At 43.1% G+C, this 21,666-nt stretch overlaps 1 protein-coding gene across 2 annotated transcripts in view; it reads right to left on the bottom strand.

The window, feature by feature from the left end:
- WIPF1 (WAS/WASL interacting protein family member 1) overlaps positions 1-20,721 on the bottom strand; it is an 83,122-nt gene extending 62,401 nt beyond the window's left edge. Inside the window, exon 1 of one of the 2 annotated variants that reach the window (XM_066575816.1) lies at positions 20,604-20,721. The gene's annotated coding sequence lies outside the window, so the exon portion shown is untranslated. Of the gene's footprint in view, positions 1-20,390; positions 20,482-20,603 lie in introns of those variants that run through there. The other variant, XM_066575817.1, reaches the window with a different exon arrangement.
- Positions 20,722-21,666: the final 945 nt, after the last annotated feature.

Here is a 21,666-nt window from a genome sequence, read left to right as displayed (position 1 = left end):
CAGTGTAACTTTGTTCTAGAATTGGTGGGGTGTCCAGCGGTCAGACCCGACTGATTGGATCCTAACAGTATAACATTAATACTTGCTTTGCTTATTCTTTTTGGAACTGGAAGTCTTGATTTTATCGGGGATTCCATTTTTGATTTAAAATGCATCAGTTGTCCATCCTGGAAACAGATGTCTTTTACAATAGGAGCATATTGCAAAGTACTTACATTATTGTTGCACATTGGAATGGCATTTCATGTATTAGTTATGCCTTTTTGTCCTTCACAGATGGCAGTGTTGAAAAAATACCAGATCCGCTTGCCCACTGGCCCCTCCAAAATTTTGTCGCCAGCTGTTGCCGAACTTTACTTGCCAGAAACACAGCCAGCCCGCAATATAGAGAAGCTGCTTGTTTGTAAATGGTGTCAAAGAGTTTTTTGTTAAAACTTATTTCTCCTTATTTTAAATATATCAGAATTGTTTAATAATGGGATTTTTCTTGGATTTGTACTTTCCTTGCATGATATGTAAACATTTAGCACTTTAGCAAATCTTATTTCAGTTTTCACTAGTTAAATATCAGCACATTGCCCTAAAGTCCCTATGTACATAGGATTAAAGTTGTCTGAATTGCCGATTTCAGTTGGACTAGTTGACTATCATAGGTCTATTGGGGCAGAGGTGTAATTTGAAGCTACAGGGCCCCAATGCAAAATCTGTAACAGGGCCCCCAACTTTAATGCTTTATTCATAGTACTGGGCTCCCTATATGGAAAAGAGAGACCTTATGGGGCCCCTAAGGCTCCTGGGCACAAACTCATACCCTGCATCCCTTATAGTTACGCCAGTGTATGGGGGGCCTCCCGACTTGCCCCCAACTGATGATTTCAGGGGACCGAAAAATCTGGCACACTGAATTTTAACAAATTTTGCAATTTTGGATTCACGATTTCCTAGGGGATTTTCTCTTTCTGCCATTATACAAAGGCACCACCTGCTGGCTAGAGTCAGTACTGTGGTATTGGACATGCTGGAGAGGCCCCTGACAACAGAGTGGCCTGTAATATACAGTAAGAATACCCTGCCGGACGTCTTCCGCATCGGAAGCTGTACAGCCTTCAATCAGATTGTCTTTAGACGTCAGACAGTGGATTGGAAAGGGTTAAAGCCTGATCCTTTTGTTCTCCCTTGAGATAAGTCGCTGGGCGTTAGCAGCTTAAAGTGCCCATATACCTTTAATAGCTGTTGGCCAAATGCTCAGCTATTTCTTCCAACTCCTCCATACACATGCATTCTTGGTTGGGCCAAGTGTTCATGTGTTATCAATGGTCAAGAGAGGTAAGTCGCTGTCAGACACCTCTGGCTATGGCTTATCTTTAGGGAGAACAAAAGGATTGTGCGCTGAAATTCAGTGTGCCTGATCCTTCTTTCACCTGACAACATCTGCTGGGGGAGAGTTGAGAGGCCCCAGTACACATCCAATAGTCTACCAGTCCTTTCGAAATTGGCGATTTGGGGCAACTTTACCTTAATGAGTATGTTGGCCTTTGCTCATGGAAAATAAATGAATGGAGTGTTATTGTGTATGGGGAAGTCAGGAGAAGTAGCCATTAGCCGATTGAGCATTCGGCAAACAGCTATTGCAAGTGTATGCGGGTATAGACAACTGGCAAGTCTGCAGTGAAAAGTAATGGGATAAAATATCTGACTTCTCTTTTATTCAGTGAATTAAAAACCAGCAATAAATACACATTTCAGGGTGAAGTCCTTCATCAATCATGCTGGGGGGGGGGGGGGGGGGGTCCATTACTACTAGCGATGAAGTGATATGCACCCAACAGGCAGGTAACACCAGGAGCAGGGAGTGTGTATGTCACAATGACAAGTTACACTGATAATTACAAATTAAGGCACTTATTGGTATTTCACTATTTTATTTCTGCCAGGCATTTCAAAGAATTCCTCCAATGCTGTATGCAATCAGTAGAGGTCATCCATCTCATGTTTAATCAAGTGATAGAATTTACTGCAGCAGCCACAGCTTCCCAGACTGTATACATATCTGCACATGGTAAATCACTAGAATAGTCCTTATGACAAGTTCATACTCTGCTGCAGACCTGGAAGGCATGGAGGGAATGGGGCCATCATTATATCATGTGACCACTTCACTTGACCTCAGATGTATGACTTTTAACCATGGTCATATTGTTTAAGTACTGCTATAGGTTAACTCTATTTTAATTAGTGGCTAAACTAGACTTATGCTGACATGCTCCCACGGCGGATTCCGCCACAGAATTTTGCGCATAGGAATCTGCCTGTAAAACCATGGCAGCAGAATTTCTGAAGCGTTTCCGTGCAGATCCGTGTGAAGTAGTGACATGTCACTTCCTTCCGCAGATCCATGCAGAAAAGTGTCTGAAATTTCGCACGTGGATTTTGCTCATCGTCAGGGCCAAATCTGCGTGCGGATGAGCAGTAAGAACTGTGGCAGAATAGCCATGGATTTATACCACGGTCTTACCAGCAGACGGACATTCTGCAGCGGAACCCACTGTATGAACATAAGTGTTTTAATTTGTTACTTCAAAACTCCTTTATATTTCAATATTTTTTTCTACCAAACTAAAATAAAAACAAACAAGAAAAGCGTTAACGTCAGCATATCACTCTAAGGCCCCCTATCCACGGGCGTTGCGAAGTCCCGCAGCGAATCTCCGCCGCGGGAGCCGCCGCCTGGGAGCAGGAGCCGTCAGACGAATGCTGCGAATTGCCAGCTGCGAGCAGAGAATCGCAATGATTCTCCGCTCTTGGACATGGGGCCGGTGCTTTCTATAGCAACGCTATGGAAAGCTTCAGACGGCATGATTCGCCAGCGATTTACCACCGGTGGACAGGGGGCCTAAGGAAAGGTACAAAACCTTACATACACCACATTCTAAAAAACAAAAAAATGGTAAAAGAAGGAAGAGTGAAGGACAGCGTAGCCTACGTAAATAAAAAAAAACATCCAGAATGACGGGCGCTGAGAAAATTGGATCCAAGAATACCAGCCTTTAAGAAGTTTCTCATGTTTATCATTCACAATACTGGAAAGTTTACAGCTAACCATAATCCATGACAAAATTAGTTTGAAGCTGTTCAAAGAAAGAATTTTCCATGACCTAGTGATCGTAATTTTGGCATCTAGAATATTAAAGATATCAACTCTTGGAAGCTTTAAAGTCAAAAATATGAAGTGGTGCTTCCTCTGGTGATTTCCCAGTGTTACTGAATGGATAAAATTGTAACTCTGATCGAGAACGTTCTCACCTTTATACACTCCAACCACATATATATATATATATATATATATATATATATATATATATATATATATATATATGTGTGTAAAACTAAGATGGCAACCACAGCCAAAACATTTAGAAGAACCCCGAAGGAGAATTTCCATAAGAATCACACAAACCAAAAATAATCTAAACAAAATTTTCTTATGAGCTTATACCCAAGATGCATTTATAAGAGGGGTCAGGAGCGTTGTATGTTCATGTTATGTGAATTTGGTATGCTATATCTTTAAGAAGGGTCAGGAAAAGAGGAATGGTGCTGATTGGGAGGAGGAGACAGGAAGTGAATGTGAAGCAGAGGGTTGGTGGAAGAGGGAGGTAAAAGGAAGTCTCTCCTAGTTTGTGCTGCAGTGTGGGAGTTACCATCTTACGGACAGCGTCCTCTGGTAAAAGCAACGAGTGTATCAGGAAGGGTCAGGAACCCTGAAAGGCAGAGGGTGAGTATTCCTCTTTTCCCACCCCAACAAACTATAGTGAAGTCATGCTAACGGGCTTTAAGTGAGCTTGATAAACCATTTACATGAATCCTTGAACTGTTCTGAAAGGTTGAGTTACTCCAGATCTCCTGGTCACAAGTTGCATTCTTCCTGTTCTACAGTTAATAAACCTCTCTGTTCTGCAATGATGACTCCTGTTGATTATTTGAGCTACTCCCAGAGTCTCTGGGCCATGGCTGCCAATCGGTCCTACTTTAAAACTCGGCCTTTACCTGAAACCTGTGTAGCCGGAACCGGGTCACGAGTCCCTAACATCATAGCTGCCAGAATCTAAGAATAGGGGGATTATGACCTACCTAGTAGAGCTTAATTTGGCTCTCCCTGTCACAGAATCAGGTAAGCCTTATGCTCACAGGGCTAACACTTATCCAGACGGCCGGCAAAACCCGCTGCCTGTGGTTCCTTACATTGAGATCTTGACTGTTTGTGAAAAAAAACTTGATCACAAAACTTCTGTGCTCAAAGAGCTTTATTAAATCTTTCAGCCATGCTGGGACATAGGAAAGGGTGAAGAATTACCAAATAAAATAACATGTAGATAAAACACCTGTAATCTGTAAACAAGGCATGCAGTTAAAAAAAAGTGATGGTTTAGGGAGTTCTTAAGCTAATTCATGCAGAAAATGCACAAAATGATGGACATGATTATTGAGAAAGAGCTCAGATTCAGGAGGCCGATGTACCCATGGAAAGTAACCAAAAGGCTAGATACTCATCTGTTGCAAGGAGTATTTAATCAGAGAAAACGTTCTTATGATTCACTGGAAAAAAAAGGCTCTGGGTTCAAGCGCTGACATAAAAAAGTAGAAATACTGCTTTATGAGAAGAAATCTCTTCTGCAGATTCTATCCCACAGAGCTGATGAATGAGATAGTGTACGACACAACACAGTTGGACACTGCCTAGTAGATAACTAAAATAAAGCATACAGGGGATGAGACGGACAAACTACTGTTCGAATACGATCCATAAAGGCCTGGAAGATGGAGAGTGGGGAGTTACCACAAAAGCTAGTTGTGACATTAAAATAAAAAAATCTTGGTATTTGTATAGCGCCAACTTATTCTGCAGTGCTTTCAATAATTATTATTAATTATTACCCCCCACTAAGCTGGGTTCTCATTTTACCGACCTCGGAAGGATGGAAGGCTGAGCCAACCTTGAGCCGGCTACCTTAGGTAGCATTTCACCAAGCAAACTACACCCAAGCTTCCCTACCCTTCGGCATAGTCAAAGTAAGAAATGGACATCATCGTTTCCTAAAACCCTAAATAAAATGTATTGTTTGAGTATGTAGAAGATCGAAGAATGGTTTTGGTGCAGAATTTGGTAATGTTCGACAGTCATACAACAGCTTCTGTAACAGCGTCATCTTTATTGAGACTGTAAAACCTAAGCACAAGAGAAAATAGAATTTCCATCATCCAATATACTGTCCTAGGATGTGAGAAATAACTCTAAAACCTCTTTCAAACTGATCCTGTCATTTACAAATGGCTTAGAGTGCTCTTTCTCTGTTGAATACTATCTCTATATGATCAACTGATTCATTCAGTGTTTGTACTTCGGTAATTATTAGTTACTTATCATTCTACATCCTCATCATCACATGGCTCCTTTAGTTCTAAGAACACGATGCCTCAAGAAGTGGCCATGCAATACAAGCTTAAGTGTTCTCTGATCTTCCATAAATGGTGGTAGTATTCAGCTCATAACCTCTCGACAACAGCTACAGAGAATGTGAATTTCCGACAGCTGACCTTATCTGTTATCCAACTTGCTCCCGCTCAAAAAGGGAGAGATTACAGATGACAGAGATGCCTAATAAATATTCTAATGTTACAGTTGTCAGACAGATGTGGATCCGCCTTGCCATAGACCGGTTTGACTTTCGGCTATCTGAGGAGGCAACACTTAGAGAGTCCTGTTTTTCACCCTTGACCCCTCCAAGCGGGATATAGTCTTTGCTATGGGGTTCCCAAGGCATTACTCACACAGATAGTCCCAGTTGTGTGGCTGCTGATGCTGCACAGGGCCGAGGCTCAGTACCTGGTGGTATAAACGGGTGCTTATCCAGATATGCAGCAATGGTAAAGGCTAGCAGCATTAACAAGGTCCAGGGAGATGGTCAGGGAAGGCAGCAAGCAAATACATAGTCCATTAATCAAAGCCGAGGTAAGGGAGCACAGAAGTCAGAGTAGTCAAAAATCAGGCAGGAGTCAAAACCAGAATATACACAAACAAGGACTTTGTCACAATGCCTATAGAAGACTGATTGCTTAGGCATCCCCCAAGATGCCTAATACAGCCAGACCTGGATGGGGACTGGTGGGGGACAAATTAAGGAATGTGCACTGACCATTTAACACTAGGACCAGATGTGCGTCCGCACCCTACGAGCAGCAGAAAGAGAGCAAGTTGAGGAGGCATAACTGGGAGCGAAGTCTACCATGGAGGACCAGAGGAACAGCGCTCCGTGTCAACAGTGTCTTCAATGGTAGAGCTACACTTCAAAGAGTGTATACTTCTACTGTATACCTGGTATAATGGTACACTGCATGTCCTCTAAAATTTCAATATATACTGTAGTTCAGTGAAACTCTGTCTCTACAAGCTAATCTTACGACCACCATAGTTGCAGGCGCCTATTCTGCTTTCTGTAATGCCAATTAGTATTTTATGTAGTATTCGAATGACACTCCATAAACTCTTCCTCAATACAGATGTGCTAGTTTTTGAGGAACGGAACATTATCTGGAAGTGGAAGTGCTAGTGGTGGCTACCCAAAATCTATATCCTGTGGATAGGAAATTAATGTTATCAGTGAGAAATGCCTTTCAACTGACACATGTCCTCCTTGCAAAATATATATATATATATATATATATATATACATATAGTACATGCACATACCGTATTACTATATGCTGGCATTTAAAGTACTGTACATAAACACAGCCCTAATGTGTAGCTGCAATTCACAAGATTATGTTCTGCAACTGTATCACAATTCCTGGTGGGAGTCTAGACTTGCGACCAGGACAGGAACTTCTAAGAGCCCCGCGCCTATGGGCGGAGGAAAGCAAGGGTTAGGGTTGGATAAAGTTCATGCAATGGGAGTGAATACTGGAGCATCCGTACGATACTTTATACAACCACTGTAGCTTTCTGCTGCAAGTACTAATAGACGATTATTCAGTTGTGCTTTATTTAAAGGGATTCTATCAGCAGGGCTATGCTGCCCAAACCATGGGCAACATGAATCCAAGGCAGGTATACCCATTGCCCCATATATGTATTAGAAACAATAGATGTTAAGGTTTGACTCAGAACAGTGCTCCGAGTCATGGAGGTGGGCTCCTCTAGTTTCTCCCTGCCAACAGGGTCCAGAGTGACGGCTCTCTTTCCTTTTGTGTAAGAGTGGCTAGTCTGCATGCTACGGAGGGAAGGAGGCTGGCACGGCATGACTTGAAACTCCGTTCCAGTAAACTTCTAAATGTGTTTATAAAACATACAATGGCGCACTGTACATACCTGTCCTGTGTTCATGCTGCCCATGGTTTGGGCATCATGAACCTGGTGACAGGTTCCCTTTAAGAACATAGACAGTAAAATCATGGCTTTATTATAGTTCCTATAAACTTTAGCAAGAAACAAAACAGCTGATGCTTACATGTTTCAGGCAGATACAGCTCATTAAGGACCATTTTGGCTTGAAACGTGTAAGCAGTCATCTTGTTGGTTCATATGGGAACTATACCAGGGCTGTGATTTTATTGCCTATGGATGCTGGACATGTGTTACTCTTCTATCGTTTGTGTGTCTCCCTGTACATCCATGCAGCCTTCATGTGAAGCCGTGGTGATCTGAACTTCTTGACTATTTTGTATTGTATGTGGCCACCTTTGGTGAAAAGTTGGCTGTCCATGGAGTGCTGTCTTGTCTGTTAGGGTGGTTTCACACCTACGCTCAGGGTTCCGCTTTCTGGCTCCGTTCGGGTAGCAGGAAAGGGAAATCCCCATGGCCGAACGGCTCTGTCTTAGGACGGAACCAAACAGCGCTAAACGGACCCAATTGACTATAATGGGGTCCATTTGGCTGCCGCTCAGCTGCCCAACTTCTAGACGGAAGGTTCCAATGTAGATGTGAAACCTGCCTTACATGTTTATTGACTAGAACCTTATCAAAGAACAATTCTTAAAAAAAAATATATTTCTGTGTTGCAAATCATTATTGTACTCATGTCTACATATCCTTAAGTGCTATACTAACATTGTCGCCACTCAGTATTGCCTGTGACCAAAGCTGGAGGACATACCTTATGGTTAGTGGCTTCAGTAAAACACTCTAACTTACAGGTTCGGCTTCCCTCTCATTACCACTTGTTTCCTATGATAGGCTTTTTCATTTCTGTTTTCTTGAGTTGTCTCCTCCAGGCATGACTCATAACTTTTATCCTGCTATGCATAGAAGCATAGTTTCCAACAATAGAAGCAGCAAGAAAAACTAAATCTGAAGCCAAACTTAAACCAAACTTCTGATAAGTCATGTGAACATCCCAGCACATATATATTTTTATCAGGTTTTTTCTGTCACATAAACTATTCGTATAGATAGGTCAAGACAGCAGTACCATACATAGTAACATAGTATGTTGATCCAGAGGAAGGCAAAAAAATACAATGAAGTAGAAGCCCATTTCCCCATCCAAGGGGAAAAAATTCCTTCTTGACTCCAATTCCCAGAATGTAAAGTCATCAAGGAAGACCCAATGCTCTATAGCTATCGGTAGCAAAGAACTAAAAGGACTACAGCATCAGTATAATGGTTATTTTTAATCATTAGTCACCTATGTGCAAACTTTTGGCTGAACATAGATCACTGTCCCCTGAAATGTTGCACATGGGTGACTAATCAAAAGTAACAACTACTATGTGGCAGCTTTTACTTCTTTTGAGGCAGTGATAACATGCAGTAGGAGGCAAGAGATGTTACCGCTAGTAGTTTCACCAATGAAGTGGATGATTTAATGTAAAGGACTGCAGACTGCGAGTTCTAAGCTGTCCTGGTCTTGGTCTATAGTGGCCCAGTAAGCATACAGCTGGCCTGATTCTAGGGCCGGGAGAGGGCATAGTCCCCTTCTTTTCATATGCGTGCAGCTAAGACATTAGGGTCTGGCTGAGACTAGCACCAGGTTTTGCAGTAGACCTGGTTGGCAGCCATGTGTTCTGGTATTCCGGGGTAACTCAGTCTTTTGATCTATGCAAACAGATTTTTAACACAAGACCAATTACAGTCCAGTGCAAAAGGGTTATCAACAATGTAAACCTTCAGTGCTCTGTGCAAGCGCATTAGTAACAAAGTCCTGTTCCTGGTAAACGGGGACTTGTCTCACTCTGGGCCGGTTGACCTGGGTTCACAGCAAATTGGAGCTTGGTAATGGAGGAACTTTTCGCTTACCGTCATCCAAGCTTCTTGGCTTTCCCCAATGTACTTATTGTATGGTGGAGGACACTATCCGAAGGACCATTATGCAGCACTACAGCTTAACAAGGAGAGACTCCTTCATCAACCACTGTCTCATACACTAGGCCTCTCTCTCCTTCTTCCTGTCTCCTCTTCCCACTCAACACCATTCTTCCTTTTCTGCCCCTCTTAAAGAAACAGCCAACCAATTTACATTGAAAAAAAAACGAAAAAAAAAACAAAACATGACAGTCCTAACCCCTCTTACATCAATATGCCGTTTAGTGTCCTTTTGTCCATTGGCAAACATAGCAGCTCAGCCCCACAAAAATGATTATTTGCTAACAGCAGACCATGACTGGAAGTTTTGAGGTATGCTTTACAACGTTGGACTCTACTGCTTGTTTCTTTGCACCACTACGGAGTAAAAGAGGTTTTTCACTACACCAATCGAAAATACCTGTTCTTCAGAGCAAAATTTCACATTGCTCTAGGTAGTGGAGGGAGGTCATAGGTGGTGAGCTCCTCTATGAGCTCAGAATGACCCTAATGTAGTGGCCCAGAACACCATCCTGGTCCCCTCCATAAATGTTATACATGCTTGTCTCCTGTAGATGCACTGTGCAAAGCTTGTCCTGTCATATCCCATGTGCTTGTTATACAGCTGCGGCGCTTGAAAGGTTAACTTTAATAAAATTATTGCCTGCATGTAAATGTAACAGTTATGTGAGATTGAGAGTGAAAAAAGGGAGTTGAGTTGGGATTAATCTTCAATCCTAGTGCTAACACAGAGCTACATGGAAGCACCCATGTAGCAGTTGGAGTCTGGATGTGAATGGAGTGAGTCCCAAGATCCTAGAGAGAGAGAGAGAGAGAGAGAGAGAGAGAGAGAGCAATTCTAAATAGTTCTGTATAGAGGCACCCACCATACAGGTACCAATTCACACTTCTAGGTTTTCCTGTGTGGCTGTCCAGAGTCAGGATCACCGCACAGAGGTACGTTACTGAGTTACACCCATGCGCCTGCTGTGCGGGATGTTATTACTAAAGCTTTCAAGTAAATAATTGTCTACTAGAGTGTCTGTGGAGCGATCCCTACCGCCCTTCCTCTGCGGTGCTCCCAGTCCAGGAGCAGTGCCGTGCAGATAACATGGACATCTTTGTCAAGCTTGACAAAGGCCCAAATGAGGACTGAAACGTCGCCTTTTTCTGCTGATGCTATGGGAGAATAAAGCACTTCTTGTAAATTCTTCACATCCATGGATGCTGCCACGTTTTTTCATTTCTACATTGTCTCAGTTGTCAGCCCCACCGACAGAACAAAGGGAATGTATTCAGCGAACAGCGGGGGTGGTCTGTTCCCTGAATATAGCTCCCAAAGGTTCACACGCTACTAATTGGTACTAATAGGCATTAGTACCAATTAGTAGTTTATGCAAAATGATCGCTCAAAAGCCATCTTTTGAGCAATCATCTTTGTGTTGTAAATGCACTGAGAACAATCACATTTCTATCTACTGGGTAACACGGTACCCAACCTTTTTCTTGTCATCGTTTGTTATTTCAGACACTGCAGATATGATACGGGCATTGTATGTATGCAGACTGATATCGGAAATACAAATGTGATGTTAGATTAGAAGTTCTAAACACCGGGATCGACGTGGCCCGATCTCGAGTAGGTGGCACATTCCTGGGAACAGAGCCTTTGCCCTGGACCCCAGGCGACCTTAGTCCAACTACTACAGATCTCCAAAACGTATGTTTTCATAATCTCAGAAGGGGTACCCCTTGGTGGCCGCCTACAACCCCTTCACGCCTTACAATATATCGCATTGTCCCTCATTTACAAGCCTATTCAAGACTGTAATGATGGCTGGAAAATCAATAAACATATTTTGAAAGAAGTTCTAAACACTAATTTTTACATGTTATATTTTCGATTCTTGACCCTTGAAGGGGTTGAGTACTACAATGTCTAATAGAAAAACATCCACAGCTGCCGAAGAAAAGCAGTTGTCAATTTCCACACAGCTGCATTGGCACTATCCAAGCCATTGTGGGGTGTTCCTCCAGCTAATGATGTAGCCCATCTAGTGACATCGTCCAGCAGCTGCTTTCCTGTCTCTCCATGACCCATCAGCTTTAATGAGGGTTTTACAACTTTAGATGCCGTTCTGTCTGCAACTTCTACTAAATATATTGATTTGTTACTGTTGGGGTACGATGACATGGGAGGAACTTTCTACTGCAAATTTTGGTCTAGATGCGCCACAAATTTCACCCCTTTCATTTAAGCGGGTTAAATCTGTGGTGAAAATCCATAGCATAAATCGGCATGCTTCTAATTTAAAGGGGTATTCCAGAGACCGGGCAAAATTTTCATAACCTTTTCTAATCCAAGGACCATATTGTCATAAATTACTGTGTATTGTGTTAAATTACTAGCAAGGGTTGCAAAAAAACCGTAATTTTGTTAGATTTTTCCTCCCGCTTTCAAAAAAATTGTAACTTCCTTATTTTTACGTAGATACAGCCATCAAGTGGCTATTTATTAATTTTTTTTTTTTTAGGATAAGTTGTTTTTTTCGATGGTACCATGTGATGTACTATATTTATAGTGAACTGAAAAACATCGCGTCAATATCACATGCTTTTTTCTGCATTTTTATTTTTATGTTAAAATAGGGAAAGGGGTTTCTTTAAACTTTTAATAATTTTCTTTTTTTGTAATAATTAATCTAAAAAAAACCTAATTCAACTTATTTTTAGCTCCCATAGGGGAATTGAACTAACTGACAGTCATCTGATTGCTTATACAATATACTGCAGTAGGTCAGTATTGCAGTATATTATATTTCTGCAGGCATTCTATTAAAGGGATATCTTAATAGGCAGAAATACATGGCACAGCTTGAGGTCTTCACAAGGTCCTGGGCTACCATGAGATCTGAATAGCACCCTACTATCTCATTGCGGGGCGGCTGTTTGGGAGCCATAAGGAGCTTGCGTGCTCTGTTGGGCCATTTAAATGCTGCGGTCAGATTTTTTTGTCTAAATGATTGACAGCTGCGATTGGAGTTTTGGGTGGGTGTCAGCTGTCAAAGATAGCTCACACCTGGCATGTATGGAGTGGACAGAGATCCCAAGCCCGCTCCATATAAACCCTGCTGCCCTTTAGCATTAAGGTGTTAAAGGGGTATTACTGAATGAGACATCTATGGCGTATCAAATGTATATTCCATAGATGTGGAACCTGCACCTACCTAGAGAATGGGTGTTCTTTTTCCCAATGAGCACCATAGAGAGGAGGAGAGGAGGAGACCATGCATTGTGGTAACAGTTTAGCATTTCGCAACTCCCATAATCTACTATAGAGAGGGCCGCATGCTACAGTCTCCGGATGTATATCGGCAAGGAAAAAAAATTCTAAGGCTGCCTTGGCGTCCAGCAGCTGTTTCATTGCTGGTTGAATGGGCGCCGATGTATGAGTCAATGTGCTTACAAAATAAGCTACCCAGCTCTTAAAGTGACACTTCGGCTTTGGCACAAAATTCTGTCTCGGAACAGGAGGTGCAGGTGGTATATTACCTGTAGTTGGTTTTCTCTGCCACCAGAACGGTCTGCTCATTTTAGCCCAAGTTTTCACTCATCCAAGATGGCAGCAGCAATTTTCTAACTACCTAATGCACACTGCCCTCTGCTCTCAGATTGGTCAGTGCTGAGCACCTGAGCCGTCTGCCCAATCAGAGAGCCTATAATACATTGGTAGTCCAACACTACCAATGCATTGTGAAGATTAGGTGATCTGAAGATTGCTTCAGTCATCTTGAATGGACCTGGGACAGAATTTTGTCCTGAAACCAGAGCATCATTTCAAAGCTGGCCCATTTCAGGAAACCCACTCTATTCCCATACTCTGTCAAAAATCCCACCTCCAGGAAACACTGGCTCTGATTGGTTCTTGGCTCAGCCAATTATTACGGCACTTGATGAACCAATCACAGCCATTCAATGTGACTGGCTGAGAAACAATCAGAGCCAACACTTATTGGAGGCGGGATTTTGAACCCCCTGACCAGGATGCGCTGGCTAGAGCCTGCACACAAGTGTGTCAGAGGTTCATGAGGAGAAGAGTGGCGGAGCGGACTGCGCCTGTTTGGTAATGTATTGTTTTGGGGGTTTTTTATGCAGCCTGGGTTTATTTTCGGGGTAAGGCTTATATCTAATTTAATTGCCCAATGGGAGCATGCTTGCATGTTTTTTGCGCATGCAAATACACATGACATGCATGCACAAAAGACACAGTGAAACACGGACATGTGTGCACAAATGCATGCATTAATACTCATACGCCTGTGTGAAGCCGGCCTGAGCTCACAGAACATGGTCTATAATTGCATCCTCTTGCCAGCTTAGAGCAGGACTAGCGGCGTACGAAATTTGCTGCCTCTGAATGCAAAAAAGCGTTCCTATTCACTGACAGCGAACTAATATATTGAAAATGGCGCAGAATAGAAACATAAAGTATATTACAAAGCTGTAAAACTTTTAGTTTACATTGTTATTGAGGTCGGCTGACACAACCGTGCTTGCCTGTGAGCGGTGCGTGAATACACAACAAGTACGCAATGACATGCATAATTGCTGCGCACCGCCAATGCCCATACACTATCTTGCAATATATGCACGCATAATACGCAGCAAGATAGAACATGCAACAATTTTTTTTCATGCCTGTATTTTGCACACATCATGAGAGAAGCAAAATGAAGGCCTCTTTCACACAGGCAACAGCGATATCACAGTGAGAAAATTACAGCGATATCGCATCCCCTAACAGGCGCTGTCCGCTCTGCCGCACGTCTCCTCTGCATCTCCGGCAAACTTGCTTCTGATGACTAAATATAGCCAGCTGTCTTCTTTCCCGAGCACCGGGTGCAGGTAAACTCCCTCCCCCTCATTTTTTCAGCTCCCATAGGAGTCTATGGGAGCCTCCAGCATTTTTCGTCAAAAGATAGGTCAAAACCTATCTTTTGACGCAGCGCGAAAAATCGGCGGCCGAAAATGGTCACCGATTTAACGTTGAGATGAGGGCTAACACTGATAAAGCTCTGGCTGCAATTGGTCTAAAGTAAATGTGGCACGTATGGGTGTCAGAGCTGGTCAAAATAACCACATTGTCACACAGAATCCAGAGGTTTACGTGAGTGCGGAGAGGATGGTTGTTCCACTGATTCCTCAGTGAGATGGCTCTACTCTTACACGCCTGGGACGGCTTCCAGGATAACTGTGTAGGAGGATCACAAACTTGATGATTTGACTCGTTTATTTCCTAGCAGTTTTGCAAGATATGTAAAATGTATCCCGTCCTCAGCTGTAGTCACGTGACGGCGCCTCCGACCCGCAGCACAGCATTCAAAAACAAGCCAGCACTTAGGGTGGACTCAGGCATGGCGGAACAATCTGCACAAATATATCCACATAGAAATCTGCACGTCTGATATGTTGATTTTAATGCAGATTTGCTGTAGAAATGTTGTGGATTCCGTTCTTTTTGTAATCCGCAGAAATTCTGCATATTTTCTGATTCAGGACGTATGCACAATTGCAATGTATTTGCGCTATGAACGATTATTTTTGCACACGTATCGGCGTATTTTACTGTAATTTTTGCGACTGCAGGGCATGTTTTTTTTGTACACGGAACACAAACGCGCCCTGATTTATACGGCTATTTAGCCTAATGAGTTCCAGATGTGTTCTTCTTCCTTAGAATTGCGCATCCCTATTGCACACAAAACTAAAGTATGCTGCGTGTTTTTCCACGCATGCAAAAATAGGGAATATGAACAAAACCACTGAAATCAGTGGGTTCTATTCTCTACGTATTGAACGTGCAAGTTTTGTGCACGCAAATACGCCCCTGTGAAGGAGCCCTTATAATCTGCATGCAGATTTGTTTGTGATAGATCTCATCCACATGTGTAAATCCATGGGGCAGGGGCGTAACTATAGGGGCTTCACAAACTAACGTTCAAACGTGGGTTTTTGAACGCCGTCTGCTCTATATTTGTATGCTTCAGCGCTTTTTAACGCACCTCCTCACCCATTGTAATGATGGGGTGTGTTAAAAAACGCTGTCAGGCGCTATCAAACGTGTTAAAACGCAGCATTTTAACAGACGCCTATGTGAGAATGCATTTAGTGGTGCTATTGCGGAAATGTTGGTTGTTAATAGGCATAACTATGATTTTCATTGAATGAGATTGGCACAATTCGGTCTTTACACTAACTGGAAGATCTGTATGTCTCTTTTACTGCTTGCCATAACGTTATACTTGAGGGAGTCTCAAGAACTTCCACATGCAGAAGTCCGTAACCTTTTGTAGGTCACAAGCTACTTCCAAATATGACAGGTCGTACTGAGCCTACATCCTATTAACCGGGTTGTGCCAAATGAAACACTTATTTCCTGTCCATAGAATAGGGATACGTGCCCAATAAATGGGGGTCCAACTGCTGGGAGCCCCACTGATCACAAGAATAGGTCCTTCTGAGCCCCACCGATCACAAAATGTCCTTCTGAATTAATTAAGCGGTGGTTGTGGATGTGTGTTGCTGCTCTCTTCATCCCTATGCTGCTGAGTGATGTAGTCAACAGTTCCATAAAGATGTTCCCATTCCATCTGGGGGGACAAGGGACCTCTATTTTCATGATCAGACAGTTGGCCCCTTATGATCAGACATTGATTCCCTATCCAGTGGATAGAAAGGAAGAGGGGGGACTTGTTCTGCAGCGGTGAATAATTTATTTTTTTATTTCAATGGTTTCGTTTTCATTAGTGGTATTCTCGCCCATTTAGTACTATATGCAGGATAGATAGGGCAGGACCCATCTTCCCACAGTCTTTTTTTTCAGATTGAATAGTCAAAAAAAAAAAACAGGTTCATGCACTACTAGCTGCAAGCGTATTAGCACATGCGCCCGTAAAAGTGGGGTGAAATCCATTATGACTCCATTGTAACCCATGCAAATATTGCTGTACATTAGATGCATTTTTTTGAAAATACAACCCATGTGGACGTACCCTCATACATTTCTGTTCATTGTAGCCTTCATTGAAGCCATTCATGTAGCGGTCAAAGGGAATCTAAGTATAAAGGTAAGCTACGTTTATGGACTCAAAGTATCGGACACGCTGAGGCTGGGAGTGTACAATTTAGGGCTTCTTCAGATGGGCGTGATTTAGTCCCGTTATTATCACGGCCACATAATGGGCTGAAACAAAACTATTGATCTACTATTAGTAGATTAGTAGTATTCTCGCCCGTTAATAGTAAGGGCAAGAAAATATAGGAGTTGCTTGTATTAACTACACGTGGGAAAGATAGGGCAGGACGTATCTTCCCGCAGTTTTTTTCAAACTCGTCAGCTGTGGCGTGGAGTTTAAATGCCCCAACCCACCCCCCAAAAGCAGGACATGCGCAACTATGCTCAGTAGCAACAAACGTAGTTGTGCATACGCCCGTGTGTTTTTGCCCTTATACTTACCTACCTCGCCATTCTCTTGCTGTCAGCTGTCAAACTTGCTGCCGAACATTTCCATCAGACTACATGGCACGCATATAGAATCAGAGGACGCCATACCACGCCTATGTAGTCTGCAGAATGCATCGCAGAGGTTGGTTTGACAGCTGACAGTAAGGGAATGGCGGGGAAGGTAAGTATAAGGGCTTCAACAGAAGAACGTATGCACAAAGACGCTCAATGCAACCCGGTCGCGTGCATTCGGCCTATAGCACACAAAGTAGCTGATGGGCTCTTTAAAAGGACTGCAAATTTCACTTCTGCTTCTCACACTACAAAATAAGGAAGACGGAGCCCAGCGATCGACCACAGTGTAACGGCTCCATCAGGCTCCGGCGCACCATGAGCATTGCCAAATACAACAAAACAAAAATAGTAACAACGTTTCAATATCCACATAAAAATAAACAGAAAATGTTCCTATTGCTGAGCAGCTGATAACCGTCCCTCTACGCTCCTCGAACTCCTGCTGTACAACTACAAGCACTAGTTAGGCCGGATTCACATGACCGTATTTGCGCGCACAAGACACAGTGAACAGAACCCATTAATTTCAATGGGTTTGTTCACAAGTACGTATTTTGCGTGCGCCATTCCATCATGCAGAAAAAGTACAGATAGTCCCCTACTTGCAAACAGGTTGCATTCAAGGAGCCTGTTCGCAAGTCCATTTGTTCGCAAGTCCATTTGTTCGCAAGTCCAAACAAATGGTTGTATGGTGGATCCCGCTCCATACAGCGTTGGGTGCAGGCTGTTTCTTACAGTGGACACCCGGCGGCAGCAGTTCCGATGAGCGGCACCGCTTGTCGGAACTGTTAACACTTTAAATACTGCTGTCAGAGCGGTATTTAAAGTGTTAACAGTTCCGACCAGCGGTGCGGCTCGTCGGAACCGCTGCCGCCCGGTGCCCGCTGTAAGAAACAGCCTGCACCCGACGTTCAGGGGCCCGTACAGCGTCCCACGATGAGATCGCGGGACGCTGTGCGGTTACTAGGCAGCCGGGGACCTCCTGAAAGGCCTCAGGGCTGCCTATGCAGAGTGCCCATCAAGTGCACGGCTTGATAGGCACTCTGCATAGGCAGCCCTAGGGCCTTTCAGAAGGCCCCCGGCTGCCTAGCAACCGCACAGTGTCCCGCGATCTGACCGGACAGGCTTCTATCAGGCTTGATAGAAGCCTGCCTGGTCCCTGCACAGTATGATGTAATGCCATAGTATTACATCATACTGTGCAGGACAGATAGTTCGTATCTTTCGAAGTTCATAAATCGAACGTTCGCAAGTCGGGGACTATCTGTATTCCACATGTTCTATTTTCCTGCACATTTGCACAGAGAAATAGAACATATGAAACGAAGGCCTCATTCACACGACTGTGTCCTGCAACGTTTTACCAGTGTGTGTGATGCGGCCTCTGCCGGCGTATGGCAGCGGGTGTACTGCTCATGACCGTGTATCTCATACTCGCGGTCATGCGCAGTGCGACTGTCTTTTTAAAAAAAAATGTCTCTCCCTGTTTCATATCGGGCTTGAGTATGTATCGCTGTCCATAGCGTAATGTATTGCGTATGGAAAGCATTGCATACGCTGCCCATACAAAAGTGTATGGCTCTCGCTGCGTGGTACACTAGGAAATAAAGCATGCTGCAATCTAATTCTCGTGTGTATCTGCACGCAGTGTTTATACGCTGATGTGAAAGGATCAATGAAAGTTCATTGACTTTCATTGACTCTATTCACCGAGTGTGACGCAGCCGTGCATCATGGGCATAATACGCGCTGAAATCACAGTAGTGTGAATGAGCCCTCAGACTAATCAATTTCCTGTAATTTCAATGTACGGGACCATGGCTGTGGGGGTGGAGGGGGTTGTGCACGCAAATGCGCACGAGTGCAAAAAGTACCGTAAAAAACGCTGTTACACACACAAATATACAACCGCCAATGCAAAAAACATGGTGCCAATGAGTGCACAAATACGCATACACTCGTCTGAATCCAGCCTTAGAACTGTAAGTCCCAGCACCAACATGAATCAGGCTGTGAAGTGGAACCTTCCAATGTGACTTGAAAGCCATAGGTTTCCTAAGGGTAATCTAAAGATATACAGATATAGCAAACATTAACTTGACATTTGATAGGAGAAAACAGGACAGAAGACCCTCGCTGATCCCAAGACCTACAGTCCCGTGTCTCCCCACTGCGGTTTTGCTGCACCTCCCGCTGAGAGGGGTCGCTTCTCCCACTGCCATTGACACCAAACTGAATGGAGCACTGACCGCACATGCACAGCCACCGCTCCATTCATTTTCAGTGGGACTTACGGAGGTGCCGTAGCTGAATACATGCACTTGGCAATTTCCATCATCTCTATTGAAATGAATGGAGCGGTGGCTGTGCAGGTGCGGTCTGTACTCCATTCAGTCTAGCGCCACTGCGGGTGGGAGAAGTGACCCCACAGTGACGAAAAGATGGGGAACTTCATTCTCAGGATTAGTGGTGAGACCCCTACCGATCGTAAAGTTATCTCTTACCTGTGGATAGGGGTTAACTTTAGATTTTGGGATAACCCCTTTAACTAGAATGTATTACAATGCTGTTAATGACGTTATCACAATGCGCCTGTCATGTTAATGACTACTACAGCTATACATCAATACCTATATAGCTTCAAAAAAGTAACTATATATCACACCAAAAACAACAAATAGAGTGTATAATATCAAACATGGTAGTATAATCCCATTATTACAATATATATGATCAGATGATCACCGTGGATCTGGTTCCCCAAACCCCCAGTGATCATCTGTGATTGCTGGGAGAAACTTTGTATAGCCAGCTGAGGAAGAACAATATTTCATGCCGGCTATTCAAATGAATGGTGATTCTCTAATGCATGCATAGTCCAGGTCTGCCAAAGTGCGAGACCCTCTACTCTGATGTATAAGTGGGGGAACCACTTGTGATGTCTATGACCCTTAATAAGGTGTCCCCCATACTTATAGTAGGGGAATTTAGGCATTTAGGGCGACCCTCTCTGTAACATCTTGCAATGGGAACAATATTTCCATCCTTGCCAAAATTGTGACCTTACATCACCCGGCACTGTGAAGACTGCTGCATATACTATATTAGTATTAATGACAAATCAGAAAAAGTTTGATCAATGCCTTGACCAATAAGCAGATCTCCAACAGCCATAAATGATCAAATGGCATCACCGACGTAAGGATCATAGCAGATTATTGCAGCTATTTACTAAAGCAAGCAAAAACAAAAATCATGACATCTATAAAAAAAACAAAATGCATAACAAAGAGTATAATAACAAATGTCAATTGAGGAAGAAGATATGTAAATCTTTACAGGATGCAAATTAGCAGTAGAAAAAAAATCACGAAAAATGAAGAAATAGCATTGAGCTACTGCACTGAATGAGTCAAAAGAACCAGGAGTTAACTAATGCAATCCCCGTTAAGTGACTCAATCCCCAAATACCTCCAGAGTTCTCTCCTGAGGGTGGCCACAGTCAACTGGGATTGTTCTTCTGCATTAGATGACATGGCAGTGCAAGTCAAGTAGCATAAAAGAAGGGACTAATGCCAGAGATCTGACAGCCTGGCTCTGTGGATTAACATCCCAACACCACACCCAGCCCAGCACAGCATATATACAAGCAGCTCCCATATCCACTGCCTTGTTGTCACTTACTGGCAAGGAGGGAAAATGGTGAGGACTCCTTCCAGATGTTGCTCCGCTCTCTCCTGGATTGTCCCAGCCACCGGCAGTTTTGTCTTGTTTTCCAGACTTCTAGAGTTCTGCAAAAAAAAAAAAATTCTGACTTCCCCTCAGTCCGGAAACATTGAAGTGATGCAACAGTTCCCACATGTGGCTGCTGCTGATCAAGCCTCTTCTGTGAGCCTGGGCTATTGTAGGCGAACTATATAAACTGCATCTGGATCAATACAGGAGAAATGATTGCAATTAATGGCTCATCATGTCTTCGGCTTCATATCAGGAAGGATTCATGTTACTACTTTGCAAAGACATTACGATCCCCAGTTCTCACTATTTGTTCTCGTCTCGGACCATTTGCAAAAGTTATTTAAAGAAGTACTAAAGCTAAAAGTACAAAGCGCACTAAAGTACAGAAGTGCCGCTCTCGTCTCACATATAGGCTTGTAAGGCTGACTTTTTACATGGCGGTTTTTCCATAGGAAGTTTTTTTTATATGCAAAGAAAAAAATGCAGTGTCCAGATGTTAGCTGGGAGTGGATAGAAAAATCTGATTTTCCTATTTCCGTACGCTGCTTTTTTTCCCCCATGTTGAATGTTTTAGGGCATCCTTAGTTTTTTGGGCATAGCACCGTGATGTTTTTCTTGGCTTGATTGAAAAACTGCACATTTTTCAAAAGCAAATTTTCGATTTAATGGGAATTAGGATTTAAAAAGTTTTTTCTGGACATTAATATGGATGACCTATTATTACGATCATCAATATGAGATCAGTGGTGGTCCGACTCATGGTCAATTTAATTAACTATTACGCTCCTTTGCCCATTTGTAGCAGCTTTGCGGGGGGTTGCGGTTCCATGCCGTTCACTTCAATGAGAGAGCTGGAATATCAGACTCAGCTGCTGCAAAATGTATGGAGCTGCAGCCCTTTCAGTCGGCTGATAGGTTAGAAAAATTGGTCATTAATATTAAGGTTTCTATAGACAAACGCATGTGGAAATATGCTCACCGCAACAAAGCATATTTGCACATGAACTAG

The sequence above is a fragment of the Eleutherodactylus coqui genome, chromosome 8 (genome assembly GCF_035609145.1).
Source record: "Eleutherodactylus coqui strain aEleCoq1 chromosome 8, aEleCoq1.hap1, whole genome shotgun sequence".
NCBI lineage: Eukaryota > Metazoa > Chordata > Amphibia > Anura > Eleutherodactylidae > Eleutherodactylus > Eleutherodactylus coqui.
This window is presented reverse-complemented; position numbering and strand designations above follow the sequence as displayed.